The following is a 16,035-nucleotide window of genomic DNA, read 5'->3' as shown; positions in this document are numbered from 1 at the left end:
GTAATCCACCCAATCAATATCTCTCAACATCTGATACACCTCTATCAGGTCACCTCTCGTCCTTCGTCTCTCCAATGAGAAAAGACTGAGCTCCCTCAACCTATCCACATAAGGCATGTCACCCAAGCCAGGCAACATCCTTGCAAATCTCCTCTGCACCCTTTCTATGACTGCCACATCCTTCCTGTAGAGAGGCGACCAGAACTGAGCGCAGTACTCCAAATGGGGTCTGACCAGGGTCTTAAAAGGCTGCAGCATTATCTCCCGACTCCTAAATTCTCACGCGACTCTCTTCTCCCGACTGCTACCGAGCCAGCCGCAGGCAGGATCGGAGAATCTTGCTCTTTATTTTGCTTTTTTTTTGCAGTCAACGCTTGACCCCCTGCCATCCACCTCACTTGCTCCAGCTGCTTTCCCGAAAGTGATGTATTCCAAATGAAGAAGCTTGGTAAATCTGAACAAGTCATCTCTCTTTGTGAAAAGCCTCACTGCCACAGAGGTCTGCGTGGTTCACCGAATCTCAGACCTATAACTTGTCGTTCACAGAATGGCAGTGTGAAATGAGCTGGAAAATAACGGCCAGCAATGTAAATGCTTCATTACAGTCTGATGGGTTGTTAGGCATTTCACTGAGCACTGGATGCAAGTTCAGTTTTACTGTTACTGATATTAGAAGATGTAATTTGTTTATCTTAAATAGGTTAACTCCTCCACTCCCAGAGAAATCTCATAGCTAGGAGTCAGTTCAATGTGCTTGAATATGACTAATAATTATTACTAGACTCCAACAACACTCAAGAAGCTTGACACCATCCAGGACAAAGCAGCCCCACTTGATTGAACATAAGAACATAAGAAATAGGAGCAGGAGTAGGCCATCTAGCCCTTCGAGCCTGCCCCGCCATTCAACAAGATCATGGCTGATCTGCAGTGGATCAGTTCCACTTGCCCGCTTTCTCCCCATAACCCTTAATTCCCTTGTCTATCAGAAATCTATCTACCCATGACTTAAACACACTCAACGAGGTAGCCTCCTCCACTTCAATGGGCAGAGAATTCCAGAGATTCACCACCCTTTGAGTGAAGAAGTTCCTCCTCAACTCCGTTCTAAACTGCATCCCCCCCACCTTATTTTGAGGCTGTGCCCTCTAGTTCTGTTTTCCTTTCTAAGCGGAAAGAATCTCTCCACCTCTACCCTATCTAGCCCTTTCATTATCTTGTAAGTCTCTATAAGATCCCCTCTCAGCCGTCTAAACTCCATTGGCACCAAGATGCACTGCAGCAATTCACCAAAAATTCTTAGACAGAACGTTATAAACCTACGACCATTTCTATCCAGAAGAACAAGTTACATGGGAACACCACCATTGCAAGTTCCCCTGTCAGCCACTCACCTTCCTGACTTGGAAATGCATCCATTTCTTTCGCAGTCGCTGTGTCAAAATCCTGGAATTCCCTCCCGAATGGCATTGTGGGTCAACCCACAGCACATGGACTGCGGCGATTCAAGAAGGCAGCTCACCACCACCTTCTCAAGGGCAACTCAAGGTGGGCAATACACGCTGGTCAGCCAGCGACCCCCATGTCCCATGAATGAATAAAAAAAAATATATCAGACCCAGTTTCCCGAGTGGCAATGAAATGTTCTATCATTCTCAGGTCATCTACTGATTAAAATGAAACCAGGTTTGTAAAGTATTGCACCCATTTGAGGACTAGACTGCTTCCGTCAAGTGGGTGGGTACCACAAGGTCAACTGTGAGTTGAGGACCCTGTGTCTTACAAGAAAATAACTATAATAATTTATGTTGTCAAGGTTGCAGCCCTCAGGATCATAGTGTTTCATTGTTCCGCGCATGGGTTGCCGAACAAAGCTATGATGTGAAACACTGCAGATGAATAGCATTATTCCTTGAGTTAGTTACCTCTATTCACTGCAGCTTTTGATAGTGAAACACTGGAAAGAACTGTTATTTTATTGATATAATTCTGAACCTTCACTGCAAGCAAAAGAAAATAGATTAGCTCTCTGGAGATAGTCAAGCAGCTTCCTTTCAATCCCCCAGTTTAACTCCCAGCTGTCTCTCTCAAAGGCATTGATAGTTGTTGCAAAGGATGTCAGGCACCCTCAGATATTTCAATCAAACACTCTGCATGTTAACGTCGGGGGTGGGTAGGAAAGTTTGGCGAGCTGTTAGGAGTCATTGGATCTTCAAATACCCTTTCCCACCCATGACAATGTCCACTGGCTGCAGAACCGGAAAATGTTGGCTATGAAGGGGAACCTTTAAAATAAGTTGGGAAAAACTGTTCCTGTTAGCGGGAGGCACACTTTAATGATTAGACCGGGTTTTTCAGGAGTGCAATTAAGAAACGCAAAATGGATGGTAGAAGTTTAGAACTCTGGTATTCAAATGACAATTGATGCTCACTCAAATGTTGACTTTGAAACTGAGCGTGATGGTTTTTGGAAGCCGAGTGGAAATATTTCACAGAACTGCCATGAGCTCTATGCCCACCAACACTTCTATTTTCTCAGGAAGCTAAGGAAATTTGGCATGTCAGCTGTGACTCTCACCAACTTTTACAGACATACCATAGAAAGCATTCTGTCTGGCTGTATTACAGTTTGGTATGGCTCCTGCTCTGCCCAAGACTACAAGAAACTGCAAAGTGATGTGAACGTAGCCCTGTCCATCGCGCAAACCAGCCTCCCATCCAATGATCCTGTCTACACTTCCACCCATTGACTCTCTCTACACTTCCCAGAAAAGCAGCCAGCATAATTAAGAATTCCACACACCCTGGACATTTTCTCTTGCACCTTCTTCCATCGGGAAAAAGACACAAAAGTCTGAGGTCACCTACCAACCAACTCAAGAACAGCTTTTTCCCTGCTGCCATCAGACTTTTGAATGGATCTACCTTGCATTAAGTTGATCTTTCTCTCAACCCTAGCTATGACTGTAACACTCCATTTTGCACTCTCTTCTTTCCTTCTCTATGTATGGTATGCGTTTTCTGTATAGCGTGCAAGAAAGAATACCCTTCAATGTATACTAATACGTGTGAAACTATAAAGAGTGACGAATGAAGCCCAGTCTATCACTCAAACCAGCCTCCCACCCATTGACCCTGTCTTCTCTTCCTCCTGCCTCGCAAAGGCAGCCAGCATAATCAAGGACCCCATGTACTCCAGACATAGTCTCATTGTAGTTTTCGCTGTATGTATGTGACAATAATAAATAAAGTAAAACTAAAAATGTGACAATATAAATCAAATCAAAAATCAAATGAAACCAAATCTAACTGCTAAAACAAATGTTTCTGAAAATCACCACACCCTCATGAAGAATGCCTCTGCTTTCTCAGAAGACTAAGGAAATTTGTCATGTCAGCTACGACTCTCACCAACTTTTACAGATGCACCATAGAAAGCATTCTTTCTGGTTGTATCACAGCTTGGTATATCTCCTGCTCTGCCCAAGACCGCAAGGGGGGTGCCCCAGGGGTCGGTGCTGGGGCCTCAGCTATTTACCATTTATATAGATGATCTGGAGGAGGGAACCGAGTGTAGGGTGTCGAAATTTGCTGATGACACCAAGATTGGGGGAAAGGCAAATTGTGCGGAGGGTGTGGAGAGTCTGCAGAAGGATCTAGATAGGCTGGGCGAATGGGCCAGGAAATGGCAAATGGAATTTAATGTTGGCAAGTGTGAGGTGGTCCACTTTGGTAGGAAGAATGGTAGGAAGGACTATTACTTACGGGGCGAAAAACTGCAGCAGGCGACGGTGCAGAGGGACCTCGGGGTCCTTGTGCATGAGTCGCAAAAACCCAGCCTGCAGGTGCAGCAGGTGGTCAGGAAGGCGAATGGGATGCTGGCCTTCATAGCGAGGGGGATTGAATATAAAAGTAGGGAGGTCTTGCTGCAGCTGTATAGGGCATTGGTGAGGCCGCAGCTGGAGTACTGTGTGCAGTTTTGGGCGCCGCACCTGCGCAAGGATATTTTGGCCTTGGAGGGAGTGCAGAGGAGGTTTACTAGGCTGATACCGGAGTTGAGGGGGTTGAGCTATGAGGAGAGGCTGAATAAACTATGCTTGTACTCGTTAGAGTTTAGAAGAATGAGGGGAGATCTCATTGAGACGTATAAGATGATGAATGGGATGGATAGGATAGAGGTGGAAAGACTCTTCCCGCTCAAAAAAGACAGTAGGACTAGGGGGCACAGCCTCAAGATAAAGGGGGGGCGGTTCAGAACGGAGTTGAGGAGGAACTTCTTCACTCAAAGGGTGGTGAATCTCTGGAATTCTCTGCCCGTTGAAGTGGTGGAGGCTGCCTCGCTAAATATTTTTAAGAAGCGGGTTGATGGGTTTTTGATAAGAGAGGGGATTAAGGGTTATGGGGAGAGGGCGGGAAAGTGGAACTGAGCCACGACAGATCAGCCATGATCTTATTGAATGGCGGGGCAGGCTCGAAGGGCCAGATGGCCTACTCCTGCTCCTATTTCTTATGTTCTTATGTTCTTATGTTCTTATGAATGTAGCCCAATCCATCACGCAAACCCATCCATTGACTCTGTCTACACTTCCCGCTGCCTCGGCAAATCAGCCAACATAATTAAGGACCCCACGCACTCCCGACATTCTCTCTTCCACCTTCTTCCATTGGGAAAAAGATACAAAAGTCTGAGGTCACATCCCAACCGACTCAAGAACAGCTTCTTCCCTGCTGCTGTCAGACTTTTGAATGGATTTACCTTGCATTAAGTTGATCTTCCTCTACACCTTAGCTATGACTCCTAGCTATGACTGTAACATTACATTTTGAACTCTCTACTTTCCTTCTCTATGAATGTTATATTTTGCCTGTGTAGCATGCAAGAAACAATACTTTTCACTGTATGTTAATACATGTGACAGTAATAAATCAAGTCAAAGCAAATCATGACAAAGATTGCAGCAAAAAACTCCCCCAGCCCCCAACTGTTCCCCCCACCCTCAATCCCAAGCCTTTTTCTTCTTCCAAGTTGTAATAATTTTATGAATGGTCCATTAACGTGTGAAGGTAGTTTTAATGGGGAAATCTGGTTGCGTTATCTGCAGGTTTTGCCCTCACCTGAAGGCTTGCTGCATTTGTAAGGAATCTGGTAGCACACTCAGATGCAGTGGCTCTAGATCTGTAGGTTTTCATTGACAGTTCCATGGTTGGCAGATATGTCCCCACTCTGTGGTCTGATTAGCCGTCTTTTGACTCATCCATTGAAAAAGTCAGTGTGTGTGTGTGTGTGTGTGTGCGCGTGCACATATCAGGTTGTCAAAGCTCCATGGAATTTTGGGAGACAAAGTTTGACCGATCTTTGAAAATTGTCTTCGACAGACACCCTTTCCTTGTTTTGCTGTGCCAGCTTGCTTCTTTCTTGTTGTTTTTAAATGTCTCTTTTGAGTTGAATGCATGCTTGCTAAAGGATCAGCTGCAGACAGGTTGCTGCGTCTGAATGTGCTCCACTTCTAGCTCGTGTAGGTGAGCCACATTACAAGCTCGGCTGATCACCTTAAATTAGTGTACCAAAGAGATCAAATGGTTAAAGTAGGTGGCAAACTTCTTAATTAAAATTATCAATGGACAAAGCAGGATTTTAAAAAGCACCAGGAAGAGGATTGGTGAAATCAATAATGTGTTGTAAATAACAAGAATATCTTTAGTATAATCATAGAATCCCTACAGGGCACAAGGAGGCTATTTGGCCCATCAAGTCTACGTGGAATCTCCAACAGAGCATCCCATCCAGGCCCTATCCCCACAGCCTCACATTATAAGTTTATTTATTTATTTGTCATCAAGGTAGACAAGTCTCCAGGGCCTGATGGAATATGCCCCAGAATACTGAGAGAGGCAAGAGAGGAAATTGCTGGGACTGTGAGAGAAATCTTTGTATCCTCTCCCCAGAGCGGAGAAGCTACGACATCTTCTCCGGAGTCTTCAACATATCATTGATGAAGACGAACATCTCGCCAGGGCTATCCCCACACTCCCACTTCTTGCCTTCAGACAACCACACAACCTAAAACAGACCATTGTTCGCAGCAAACTACCCAGTCTTCAGGAGAACAGTGACCACAATACCACACAACCTTGCCACAGCAACCTCTGCAAGATATGCCGGATCATCGACATGGATACCATCATCACACGTGAGAATACCGTCCGCCAGGTACACGGTAAATACTCTTGCAACTCGGCCAACATTGTCTACCTGATACGTTGCAAGAAAGGATGTCCCGAAGCATGGTACATTGGGGAGACCATGCAGACACTACGACAACGGATGAATGAACATCGCTCGACAATCACCAGGCAAGACTGTTCCCTTCCTGTTGGCAAACACTTCAGTGGTCACGGGCATTCAGCCTCTGACCTTCGGGTAAGCATTCTCCAAGGTGACCTTCACGACACACGACAGCGCAGAGTCGCTGAACAGAGACTGATAGCCAAGTTCCGCACACATGAGGACAGTCTCAACAGGGATCTTGGGTTCATGTCGCACTGTCTGTAACCCCCGTGACTTGCCTGGGTTTGCAAAACCTCACTTACTGTACTGTTGGAGACAATACACATCTCTTTAACCTGTGATCAGTGCTCCTTCCACTCACATTGTCAGCCACTTCAGGTCTTGAACAGCAGGTTAGGTGTAAGGATTTGCATTCTAATCAGTAATCTCTAAACTGTCTGTGCTTTATATGCTCAGTCTGAGGCCAGAACTCTCCATTCACCTGACGAAGGGGCTAACCCCGAAAGCTTGTGAGTCTATTATCAAATAAATCGGTTGGACTAAAACCTGGTGTTGTCAGACTTTTTACTGTGTTTACGCCAGTCCAACGCCTGCATACCCACATCATACAGGGGACGTCCCAGAGGATTGGAGAATAGCCAATGTTGTTCCTTTGTTTAAGAAAGATAATCCAAGTAATTACAGGTCGGTGAGCCTTACATCAGTAGTAGGGAAATTATTGGAGAGGATTCTTTGAGACAGGTTTTATCCCCACTTGGAAATAAGTGGACGTATTAGTGAAAGGCAACATGGTTTTGTGAAGGGGAGGTCGTGTCTCATGAACTTGATCGAGTTTTTCAAGGAAGTGACAAAGATGATTAACGAGGGTGGGGCAGTGGATGTTGTCTACATGGATTTCAGTAAGGCCTTTGACAAGGTCCCTCATATAAGAACATAATAAGAAATAGGAGCAGGAGTAGGCCATCTAGCCCTTCGAGCCTGCCCCGCCATTCAATAAGATCATGGCTGATCTGTCGTGGCTCAGTTCCACTTTCCCGCCCTCTCCCCATAACCCTTAATCCCTTCTCTTATCAAAAACCCATCAACCCGCTTCTTAAAAATATTTAGCGAGGCAGCCTCCACCACTTCAACGGGCAGAGAATTCCAGAGATTCACCACCCTTTGAGTGAAGAAGTTCCTCCTCAACTCCGTTCTAAACCGCTCATGGCAGACTGGTGCAGAAGGTGAAGTCACATGGGATCAGAGGTGAGCTGGCAAGGTGGATACAAAACTGACTCCCTCAAAGAGGACAGAGGGTAGCAGTGGAAGGATGTGTTTCTGAATGGAGGGCTGTGACAAGTGGTGTTCCTCAGGGATCAGTGTTGGGACCTTTGCTGTTTGTAATATATAAATGATTTGGAGGAAAATATAACTGCTGTGATTTGTAAGTTTGCAGTTGACACAAAGGTTGGTGGATTTGTGGATAGCGATGAGGACCATCAGAGGATACAACAGGATATAGATCAGTTGGAGATTTGGGCAGAGAGATGGCAGGTGGAGTTTAATCCAGACAAATGTGAGGTAATGCATTTTGGGAGGTCTAATACAGATAGGAAATATACAGTAAATGGCAGAACGCTTAGGAATATTGACAGGCAAAGGGATCTGGGTGTACAGGTACACAGGTCACTGAAAGTGGCAATGCAAGTGGAGAACGTAGTCAAGAAGATATACATTCTTGCCTTCATCGGCCAGGGTATTGAGTATAAAAATTATCAAATCATGGTGATGCTTTATAGAACGTTAGTGAGGCCACATTTAGAATATAGTGTTCAATTCTGGTCACCACACTATCAGAGGATGTAGAGGCTTTGGAGAGGGTACAGAAAAGATTCAGGATGTTGCCTGATATGAAGGAAATTAGCCATGAGGAGAAGTTGAAGAAACTTTGTTTGTTCCCACTACAGCGACGGAGGTTAAGGAGAGACCTGATAGAAGTCGACAAGATTATGAGAGGCATGGACAGAGTGGATAGTCAGAAGCTTTTTCCCAGAGTGGAAGAGTCAAATAGTCAGGGGCACAGGTTTAAGGTGCAAGGGGCAAGTTTTAAAAGAGATGTACAAGGCAGGTTTTTTACACAGAGAATGGTGGGTACCTGGAACTCGTTGCCTGGGGGGGCGGGGGGGTAGTGGAAGCGGCATCTTTTAAGGGGCATCTTGCCAAGTACATGAATGAGAGGAGAACAGAGGGATATGACCCCCGGAAGTGTGGGGGTATTATTTAAGTCAGGTAGCATAGTTGTTGCAGAAGATTGGAGGGCTGAAGGGCCTGTTCCTGTGCTGTAATTTTCTTTGTTCTTTGCTCTTCTTTGAGTAAAGCTTACATTAACACTGCAATGAAGTTACTGTGAAATTCTCCGAGTTGCCACTCTCTGGTTTCCTCTCGGTGCTCCCACAGTCCGAAGATGTGCTGGTTAGGTAGATAGGCTATGCTAAACTGCCCCTCAGTGTCAGGGGGTCTAGGTATAGTAAACACATGGGGTTATGGGGATAGGGCCTGGGTGGGGTTTTGGTCGGTGCAGACTTGATGGGCCAAATGGCCTCCTTCTGCACTGTAGGATTCTATGATTCCAAGTGGGCTAACATTAACAGTGCAATGAAGTTACTGTGAAAATCCCCTAGTCGCTACGCTCCGGTGCCTGTTGGGGTATAAGAACATAAGAAATAGGAGCAGGAGTAGGCCATCTAGCCCTTTGAGCCTGCCCCGCCATTCAATAAGATCATGGCTGATCTGTCGCTGCTCAGTTCCACATTCCCGCCCTCTCCCCATAACCCTTAATCCCCTCACTTATCAAAAACCCATCAACCCGCGTCTTAAAAATATTTAGCGAGGCAGCCTCCACCACCTCAACGGGCAGAGAATTCCAGAGATTCACCACCCTTTGAGTGAAGAAGTTCCTCCTCAACTCTGTTCTAAACCGCGCCCCCTTTATCTTGAGGCTGTGCCCCCTAGTCCTACTGTCCTTTCTGCACGGGAAGAGTCTCTCCACCTCTATCCTATCCATCCCATTCATTATCTTATACGTCTCAATGAGATCTCCCCTCATTCTTCTAAACTCTAACGAGTATAAGCCTAGTTTATTCAGCCTGTCCTCACAGCTCAACCCCCTCAACTCTGGTATCAGCCTAGTAAACCTCCTCTGCACTCCCTCCAAGGCCAAAATATCCTTGCGTAAGTGCGGCGACTAAAACTGCACACAGTACTCCAGCTGCGGCCTCACCAGTGCCCGATACAGCTGCAGCAAGACCTCCCTACTTTTATATTCAATCCCCCTCGCTATGAAGGCCAGCATCCCATTAGCCTTCCTGACCACCTGCTGCACCTGCAGGCTGGGTTTTTGCGACTCATGCACAAGGACCCCGAGGTCCCTCTGCACTGTCGCCTGCTGCAGTTTTTCGCCACGTAAGTAATAGTCCTTCCTACCATTATTCCTACCAAAGTGGACCACCTCGCACTTGCCAACATTAAATTCCATTTGCCAGTTCCTGGCCCATTCACCCAGCCTATCTAGATCCTTCTGCAGACTCTCCACACCCTCTGCGCAATTTGCCGTTCCACCAATCTTGGTGTCATCAGCAAATTTCGACACCATACACTCGGTTCCCTCTTCCAGATCATCTATATAAATGGTAAATAGCTGAGGCCCCAGCACCGACCCCTGGGGCACTCCACTAGTCACCAACCGCCATTCCGAATAGCACCCATTGACCCCCACTCTCTGCCTCCTATTTGACAGCCAATCCTCTATCCACGCTAACACCCTACCCCCAACTCCATGCCCCCTTACCTTCTGCAATAACCTCTTGTGACGTACCTTGTCAAACGCCTTCTGAAAATCAAGAAAGACCACATCCACCGGCTCTCCTCTATCCACCACCCTAGACACATCCTCATAGAACTCCAATAAATTTGTCAGACACGACTCCCCCTTAACGAAACCGTGCTGCGTCTGCTCTATCAAGCAATTCTCCTCAAGATGCCTCGCTATTTCCTCCTTGATGACGGATTCTAATATTTTACGTACAACAGACGTTAAACTAACCGGCCTATAATTCCCTGCCTTTTGCCTGCCACCCTTCTTAAACAACGGCATAACATTAGCCGGTTTCCAATCTTCCGGCACTTCCCCGGAATCCAGCGACATTTGGAAAATAACCACCAAAGCATCCACTATCACCTCCGCCATTTCTTTTAGAACCCTTGGATGCATTCCATCCGGTCCTGGGGGCTTGAGCACAATCAGTCCCTCCAGTCTGTCGAGCACCGCCTCTCTAGTATGCTGAGGGTGAATTTAGCATGGCCAATGTGCCTAACCATTATGTCTTTCGGACTGTGGGAGGAAACTGAAGCATCCGTCGGAAAACCATGTAGACACGGGGAGAACGTACAAACTCCACACGGACAGTGACCCAAGCCGGGAACCGGACTTGGGTCCCTGGTGCTGTGAGGCAATAGTGCTAACCACTGTGTCACCACGCCACCCAGTATTGTATCAACAACAATTTGTATTTCCTCCATGCTGTTAAGATAATAAACATCTCAACGTACTTCACAGAAGCTTCATCAAAGTAAATCTGAAACTGAATCGCTTAAAGAGCTCTCAGGAATAATGACCAAATGCTTTGAAAAAAGTGTTTAGTTCAAAAGAGTGTCTGAAAGGAAGAAAGAGGGAGACAGAAGAGTGGAGAGTTTACGGGAGAGAATTTCAGAGCTTTATTGATTTGATTTGATTTATCATTTAACATGTATAAGTGAAAGGTATTGTTTCTTGCGCGTTACACAGACAAAACATACCATATATAGAGAAAGGGAGAGCAGAATGCAATGTTACAGTGATCAGAGCTACCGAATAAAGTTTTAGAAGCATAGAATGAGAGCAAGAGATGGAATTAGAGGGTATGCTGGGCACACCTTGCAAGAAGTTGCTCTGGTCCTGTGCCATCTTGATAATATAGGACCTAGTCAGTGATGGGATGGTTGGCATAAGTTATTGCCGGTGCACAAACAGTCATAATTCGAGGTGGGCATGGTAAGAAGTCCCACAACACCAGGTTAAAGTCCAACAGGTTTATTTGGTATCATGAGCTTTCGGAGCGCTCCCTTTTCATCAGGTGAGTCTAATAATTTGAGGCGTGCCGAGATCTGGGGATTGAGGGGAGGGAGGGAGGGGATGAAGTGTCAGAAGAAATGACAGAGATAACGAGGTCCTCGGAGGAATCAAAAGCAAAGTTAAGAATTTTAAATTTGGTTCTGATCTTTTGGTAACGTCCAACATCTTATCCACCTGGCAGCTAACAGGCTGACAATGTATAGAAACAGGCCGAGAGAGGTAAGATAACCTGAACATGTCAGGAGTTTGAGGGACTAATTTTTCAAGCAAAGCTGGCAGCGATGAACATTACCTATCTCCAGAAAATTGCGATGAATTGGTTACACAACTCTGGATGCCACAGATGGTAAACTGTGGGCATTGTTCTGCGATTTTTTTGGCAATCTTTTGAAAGCCCTTCCTTCCCAATTAGCATTCGAATGGAAAAAAATCCTGTCACTTTTGCCACCACCTTTGATATTCCCCAACGCCTGACGTAGATCAGACACAAGACCAAAAGAGATTTCTGATTAATGTTTCAGCAAATGTAAATAAAGCCTTTTAATAGATGCTTACTGCATTTAAACCTCATTTCAGGAGTAATCATTAGAATTGTATTAAATTCATGAGTTTCTCATGAATTTATTTTAACGTCTAAATTTTTTATGTGACCGTTAAATGTATGCTTTGAATATGTTTCATTGCAAGGAAAATATTTTTTGAGGTCATTAAATTTGAATTCAATATTGTCGAGTATACACTTCAAACGCAACTGATTAGGATGAATTATGCGTGTCGCATGCTCCACAAATAAGCTTACTTTGAACATGTTGCAAGAACATTAAAGTTTAAAAATTGTACCTTTGCCAACTCGCCAGCACTTCAATCCATATTACTTTTTTTTGCCCAAGAAGAAAGAAGCTTGGCATCTCTGCCAACAGTTGCAAGCTTAATAAGTGAAGGGAGAATTATTTTGATGGTAACTGACCTTTCCTCGAATATGCCTTTCTTCCTCCCCTTGGTGTATATTAATTATAAATTGGAAGTATAATGAGGATAAAGACATTCCTTACTCAGTCAGTGGGTTCCCTGTTCAGAAGAACTCAACTTCCTGTTAGCAAGTTAAAAGTAAAAGTTTAAAAAAAAGTTGATTTATTGATCACACGTAAGGCTTACGTTAACACTGCAATGAAGCTACTGTGTAAATCCACCAGTGGCCTGTTTGGGTCAATGCACCTAACCAACATGTCTTTCAGACTGTGGAAGGAAATCTATGATGTGGAGATGCCGGTGTTGGACTGGGGTCAACACAGTAAGAAGTCTGACAACACCAGGTTTAAGTCCAACCGATTTATTTGATTGTAAACTCACAAGCTTTCGAGGTTTCCCTCTGCGTCAGGTGAATGGAGAGTTCTGGCCTCATATACTCTGTCTGAGGCCAGTACTCTCCATTCACCTGACAAAGAGGGAAACCTCGAAAGCTTGTGAGTTTACCGAAGGAAATCTACAGACATGGAGAGAACATGCAAACTCCACACAGACAATGACCCAAGCGAGGAATCGAACCCAAATCCTTGGTGCTGTGAGGCAGCAGTGCTAACCACTATGCCACTATGCTCAATCAACTCTGAGTTCATTGTTAGCTGTTGGGGCGTCTTGTTGAAGTTGTACAAGACATTGTTAAGGCCACACTTGGAATACAGTGTACAGTTCTGGTCACCTTGTGAAAGAAAGGATACTATTAACCTAGAAAGAATGCAGAAAAGATTTACTAGGATACTACCAACACCTCTACTTTCTCAGAAGACTAGGGCATATCAGCTTGGACTCTTATCAACTTTTATAGATGCACCGTAGAAAGCATTCTTTCTGGTTGTATCACAGCTTGGTATGGCTCCTGCTCTGCCCAAGACTGCAATAAACTACAAAAAGTCGTGAATGTAGCCCAATCTATCACACCTACCATCCATTGACTCTGTCTACACTTCTCACTCTCTTGGCAAAGCAGCCAGCATAATTAAGGACCCCACGCACCCCAGACATTCCCTCTTCTACATTCTTTCATTGGGAAAAACGTACAAAAGTCTGAGGTCACGTACCAAACAACTGAAGAACAGTTCTTCCCTCAGACTTTTGAATAGGCCTACCTTGCATTAAGTTGATCTTTCTCTTCATGCTTGCTATGACTTTAGCACTACATTCTACACTCACTCCTTTCCTTCTCTATGAAAAGTATGTTTTGTTTGTGGAGCACACAAAAAACATACTTTTCACTGTATACTAATACATATGGCAATAATAAATCAAGTCAAATTAAATCGATTCAAACCAGGACTTGATTGTCTGAGTTATAAGGACAGGCTGGATAGACTGGGACTTTTTTCCCTGAAGTATAGGAGGCTTAGGTATGCTGTTATAGAGGTCTATGAAATAATGAGGGGCATAGGTCAACTAGATAGTCAATATCTTTTCCCAAAGGTAGGAGAGTCTAGAGAGCATCGGTTTAAGATGAGAGGGAAGAAATGCAAGTGTCCAGAGGGGCAATTTTTTCACACAGAGGATGGTGAGTGTCTGGAACGAGCTGCCACAGGCAGGAGTAGAGGCGGGTACAATTCTGTCTTTTAAAAGGCATTTAGACAGTTACATGGGTAAGATGAGTGCAGAGGGGTGTGGGCCAAACACGGGCAATTGGGACTAGCTTAGTGGTAAAAAAATGGCGGCCTGGACAAGTTGGGCCGAAGGGCCTGTTTCCATGCTGTAAATCTCCATGATTCCATGACTGGAGTATCCAAGTCTATCATTGTCCCAGACAAGGATGTTAAGGAACTTAATTGGCTCCTGCCTGACTGGAGCAGGTAGCTTTTCACCCACCTTGGCAAAAAATGGCTGACATCAGGAATAGGTGTCAAGAAATCCACACACCAGCCAGTGCCAGTGTATCTGAATCTGTCCAGCTGCGTTCCTGACCTTGAGGAGTTGGGATGGATGGCATGGGCGTGGGGTGGGGTGAAATGCAATGGGTGCGGTAGGGAGCCTCTAAAATCCTGCCCCCTAAGTGGGGGCATCAGGTGAGATGACCCTCAGCCCATCGTCACCGACAATGCCACGCATGACTGCCTCTGTAAGCCTTCGTCCAGCCCTCAGAGTCAGAAGGGCACGGGGTCAGGTTTCTCTCTGAACATTTGAGCGCATATTCCAGGCTCAAGTTTACAGTTTATTTATTAGCATCACAAGTCGGCTTAACACTGCAATGAAGTCACTGTGAAAATCCCCTAGTCGCTGCACTCCAGCACCTGTTTGGGTACACTGAGGGAGAATTTAGCACAGCCAATCCACCTGACCTAACCCCGCACAATACTGGGCAATTTAGCATTTAGCAATGTAACACTCTGAGAGAGTGCTACAGCTGTGTTGGCTTTTGCGCGTGACATCTTCCCTCTCAGGCAAGATGTAAAAGATTCCATGACCCTATTTTGATGAAGAATAACCACACCCACAACCCTCCTCCATCCCCGCCCACCTGCTCCACAACGCCCCCCCCATGTCTTGGTCAATATTGAATCCAAAGCAACATCATTAAAACAAGTTATTCAGCATCTGACGAAACACCGTGGCTGGAATTTCACCACCAGGCTCGCCCCGGAATCGGGATGGGCGTGGCTCCTAAATAGAATGCTCTGTTGGCCTCAGGCGGGACTTTAAGGACCTCGCTCAATACCGGCCCATGGAGCTCAACTATTAGCCCTGTCTCTCCTTCCGCAGACACTGCCAGACCTGTTGAGTGTTTCTGGCACTTTCTGTTTTCACTTCAGTTTGCAGCAGGAAATGAGAATCGCAATTAAGAGTGGGCAGGAAGGCTAATTTTCGTCAAGGACATTGAGACCGCGTACTGTAAACCTGCCATAATTGAGAAGAGGGTTAATTTGGATATTAAGGGATTTTGACCGAGCAGAAATTGTCTTTGTACTCATTATAGCCCTAATTTATAATTTATGTAATGCACAATGACAAAAAAGGTCAGTTATCAGCAAGTCAGTCTTTCCTTACTGTGTAAGGAGACAAAGAGCAATTAAAGACCACATTCGACGCTTGAAAGATTGGTGCAGTCAGTATAAATGAGAATAGGGAAATGAGTTGATGAGAGAGTGAGGGAGAGAGCTACTTTGAGTCTTAACTTCTGATGACAATAGAAATCCATATTTTAAGTGTTAGGGAAAATGAGTAAATTAGCGATAATAGTCATAGAGTTAGATAGTCATAGAGATTTACAGCATAGAAACAAGCCTTTTGGCTCAAATTGTCCATGCTGCCTTTTATTTTAACTACTAAACTCGTCCCAATTAGTCCCAATTGCCTGCATTTGGCCCATATCCCTCTATACCTATCTTAACCATGTAACTGTCTAAAGGCTTTTTGAAAGACAAAATTGTACCCATTTCACTACTACCTCTGGCAGCTGATTCCAGACATTTACCACCCTCTGTGTGAAAAAAATTGCCCTTCTGGACTCTTTCGTATCTCTCTCCTCTCACCTTAAACCTACGCCCTCTAGTTTTAGATGCTCCTATCTTTGGGAAAGAGTGTTGACTTTTTAGCTGATCTATACCGCTCATTATTT

This window comes from Carcharhinus amblyrhynchos, chromosome 9 (genome assembly GCF_965287045.1).
Source record: "Carcharhinus amblyrhynchos chromosome 9, sCarAmb.v2.hapA, whole genome shotgun sequence".
Classification (NCBI taxonomy): Eukaryota; Metazoa; Chordata; class Chondrichthyes; order Carcharhiniformes; family Carcharhinidae; genus Carcharhinus; species Carcharhinus amblyrhynchos.
The sequence above is the reverse complement of the archived record's forward strand: the minus strand, read 5'-3'. Positions refer to the sequence as shown.